The sequence below is a fragment of the Molothrus aeneus genome, chromosome 25 (genome assembly GCF_037042795.1).
Source record: "Molothrus aeneus isolate 106 chromosome 25, BPBGC_Maene_1.0, whole genome shotgun sequence".
Classification (NCBI taxonomy): domain Eukaryota; kingdom Metazoa; phylum Chordata; class Aves; order Passeriformes; family Icteridae; genus Molothrus; species Molothrus aeneus.
In genome coordinates, this window is record NC_089670.1 from 3,157,501 (window position 1) to 3,161,594 (window position 4,094).

The 4,094-nt window shown below is 45.8% G+C and overlaps 1 long non-coding RNA gene across 1 annotated transcript in view; it reads right to left on the reverse strand.

Moving 5' to 3' along the window:
• The window catches only part of LOC136566533 (uncharacterized), a 5,864-nt gene extending 3,701 nt beyond the window's left edge, over positions 1-2,163 (reverse strand). The window contains exons 1-2 of the long non-coding RNA XR_010785037.1: positions 2,149-2,163; positions 565-624 (exon numbers count right to left, since the gene is read on the reverse strand). This is a non-coding gene — a long non-coding RNA (uncharacterized lncRNA). The remainder of the gene's footprint in view (positions 1-564; positions 625-2,148) is intronic.
• Positions 2,164-4,094: the final 1,931 nt, after the last annotated feature.

The window sequence follows — 4,094 nt, forward strand, 5'->3', positions numbered from 1 at the left end:
AGCAGAAGCTCATAAGGATCCTTGCCATATTTATTTTGATTGTGTTTGTATGTGATATTTCCCATGGCTGAAAAAAATTTTCTCTGTAACTTCATAATTAAATTAAGTCATATCAGGTTATCCTAGTGAGACCTTTGAAGAACTGCAGGAGTAGAGAGTTGCTGATATTTTTGCAGTAAGTAACACAATAATAAATCATTTGCTTTGTGGTTTATGCTGAGTGGAGATGAATTTCTTGCTTATTTCACTCTGCTCTAGACACAAGAAACCTTTTGTCTTTTATCAATCAAAACAGCTTAACATTTGGTTTCCAGAGAAACCAGTTGCTCCTAAAAACTGATTGACAGCTAATTAGACAGAAATTTCTTCCCAAAAGACTCAGTCAGCTGCTTGTTTGGGTTGAGCACACGTGATACTTATTACTTCCTATTTCTCATCCAAATCCAGCAGCTGGTACCTTGTGATTCACAAGCAGGCCAATTCATTCTTGCAGTTCCTCACTGCCTTTCCCATTAACACTCTTACACAGAAACTGCACATCAGCTGGTGTTTTCCAGTACTTACACTTAAATGTCTGTACTGTGGACTCTGGGGTGTTTTAGGGATTTTATCCCTATCTTCACTCTGGAATGTTATGAAAGTCACTGGTCAAAATCTCAATTTGCCAGAATAGTGTTGAGAACAGCTAAATAAACTTCTATCATGTCCTGGCCCTGAGCAAACACTCCAGAATAGATTCATGTTTGGAAAAAAGTCAAAATTTGAGGATTTCATCCAGGAAGGACATTCCTGTGCAACTGAGAGAGGACCAAATATAATTTGTAGATGAAGTTACACACTGACTTAGAATAATTTAAGAAGTTAAGCTAAACTACAGATATCTGCACTTCACCCATCCTGCCTGACATAAGCAGTTGCTCTAATGGATTGAACAGGAACAGCTTTCCCATGTGAATGATGTTTGACTGAAATATGAAAGATTTTCCAAATGCAGCCTATTTGTCCACAACAGGAAAATTACTCTTTATTTCAAGTGAATTAGAAACTTTCCTCCCCAAACAACAGATTTTCAAACCCAAGCCTTCAGCTGATATACAATTCAGAAAACTCATGACATCAATGTTGGACCTGTAAGATTATCACTGATATTTCTGCTTTGCAAATATAAGTGATGTCCAGGTGTTAGAAAAAACAAGTTATTTGTTGGTGAAATTGCCTTATAAAAATCTAGGGCTTGATAATGCTTTAATGACCTCAGACCTAGCAGAGGTTAACAAGGTCTGAGAAAAAAGGATGCCCACTGGCAGTGGACACAAAGAATTCAGAATTTAGGGGCCATCTGGCAAGAACTCCCAATGTTAAGGAAGAAACAAACGAAGCCAACTCAGCAGCTAAGCTGAAATCAGCTCCAGCTGGGTAAAAGGGAATTCTGGCAGGTGGAATCTGCAACCAGACACAAGAAACCCACCTACAAGAAGGAAAGACTGAGTATGCAGACGTATTAGCATGAGAAGTGGATCATTAATCAATAGAAGACAGAATGCTAATTACTAAGAGAACGATGTAACTTGTAGCCAGTGAACGCTAATGTCTTTGCTAAAATGTATATAGCTAAAAGCTTTGGTGTGCTTGATGTGTGGAAACGTCCACCTTGCATCATGTGCAGAATGAACAACATCTCCTTCCTAAACTAAACTAAACTCTCTGTGTTTAGAGGGCTCCTAAAATGGGCAAAACCTCCCTGCAGCCTTTCCAAATCCACCTGGACGCGTTCGAGGTGTCAGCAGGAGTTGGACTGAGCGATCTCCAGAGGCTCCTTCCAACCCCAGCCGTGCTGTCATTGTGCCAGAGCTGGGGCACAGCACCAGCTCTTTGTGTCACTGCTGCCCCAAGTGCTGCCATCGAGAACCCAGAGGTTTCCTGGCCTCTGCAGGAGCTGCCCGAGCCTGGGGAGAGCCCCCAGGGCTCCCCTGCCCTCCCCGACCCCCTCATGCAAGGGGCCACGTCCGCCTCACCCATCGCGGTCCAACTGTGTCCACTGGGGCTCTCCCACAAACCCTGCCTCACCCTACAGCAGCTCATGCGAGGTTTCTGCTCTTTCCAAGCACCGCTAAAGTAAAACAACCAAGGAAACATCGACGCTCTTACTTCAGCAGCATCCGCGGGCCCCGGCGCCATGCTGAGTACTGGCAGCGCGCCGCCATCTTGGCGCGGCGCTGCCCTCACGGGAGGGGAACGGAGATTCGTGGCCCGTCCTCTGCCCTCACCCAAAATGGCTGCGGGCGCCTCCGTCCATCCCTGAGGCGGGACCAGCGCTGAGGGCGCGGGAGGCGGAGGCGGCCGCGGATCCCTTCAGAAGGCGGCTGGAGGCCGGGCAGGTACCGCGGGCACGGGGCTGGGTGAGGGTGAAGGGGAAGGGCGGCCTCGGGCTCCCCACACGCGGGGGGACAAAAGCCGCGGGTTGGGTGGGTCAGGGCTGGGGAGGGTCTTCCCCTCCCTGAGGGGGAAACCACGCTGGGCTGGGAGCAGGTGCAGGCTTGGGAGGTAAAAAAAAAATAAGCTCTGTAAAGCAAATTCACCTGACGTGTGGTTCTGACTTGATGGTTCGATTTCAAGGGGTGAAAATTTCAATTCTTCCATTGGGTTTTGCTGGCTCGCTCTCAATCGAGAGCTTGGAGGAAGCATGAGAATGTTATTTTGATGCTGGAGATCAGTTCATTGTTAAACCAGACAAATTCAAGCAAAATTGAGGTTTGGAATTTGAAATGAAAGAGCAGCACCTCTCTCTTTCTCTGTGTTCTAAATACCTCTTTCTCTGTGTTCTAGTAAAACTTTAGTATTTGCTTTAGGGCGCGTTTATGATTTATTTATTAAATGTAACTTTAGAAGCTGCTTTGGTGCTTTTTATTCCAAGGTCCCTCTCTTGCAAGCAGCAGCCTGTGAGAGACAATGCACTGATGTTGAGTGTCCAACATTAAACCAAAACTGGCATTTGCCTGCTTGAACTTCCCTAAATTATTATGGGGAGGAGATACCAAAGGTTGCATTAATGGACTTGACTGATAAGTGTGAGAATTACGTTCTAAGTAGGGTGTAGCATTTGTTAAATACACTGAGATTTCTGCAGTGATCTCGACGTGTTTTTAACTTGGATTTGATAACAGGCAGGAGAAAGCGTTGTACATGCAGAAGTATTTTCCGGTATATTGAGAACAACTCACAGGAGTCATTTGAAAATTAAAATTTGATGCTTGACATCCGGAGGAGATGGAGTGTGTCTTACGCATAAGTGCTTCTGGCTCTTTCGGTTTCAGATGCTCTCAGATGTGTTGCTAAGAGATTAAAATCAAAGTCGTGGGTGCTTTTTGTTTAACTGAAAAGACCTGGCTAAGTCTGCTCCCCTGGAGCTTTGTATCCAAACTAGCAGAATTGCAGGAGCACCTTCTTGTATCCAAGAACAGCTGGATAACTAAAGGACTGAAAATCACATATTTGCCTTTTGTGAGAACTTGGATGTGCTCAGACCTGCTCTCTCTGTGTTATCCAAACCTGATGAATGTTGGCATTTTCTTGAAACCTGTTATCATGGGCAGCTAACAGCAGCTTAATGCCAACCTCCTTGAACTGGTTCTGTGGGACAGGATGCCCAGGGAAGTGGTGGAGCCACCATCCCTGGAAGTGTTCAAAAATCATGTAGGTGAGGTGCCTAAGGACATGGTTTAGTGGTGGACTGGGCAGTGCTGGGTAAGTTGTTGGGCTTCGTGATCTTAAAGGTCTTTCTTACCCTAGGTAACTCTGATTCTGTGCTTTACTGTGTAAAACAGTAAAAATGTACTGAAAATGCTGCATGGGACTACCCAGCTCTTCCTGGTTTTAATTAGTGCCTGGCCTTTTAGTCTCTACTGTTTCTGCCTGGGATGAAGGCATGGTCTTGTTGAGGACAGGCAAGCATACTTGTTGTTGGAGGCTCCTGGTTGTGTTCCTGAGGTGGCTTGGAAGATGGGAATGCTGTCTGTGGCATTATGGGATGGTGGCAGTGCCTGGCTGCAGCCCTTCCTGGGGTGCAAAGGCTGCACTGTCCTGCCCCAGCTCCC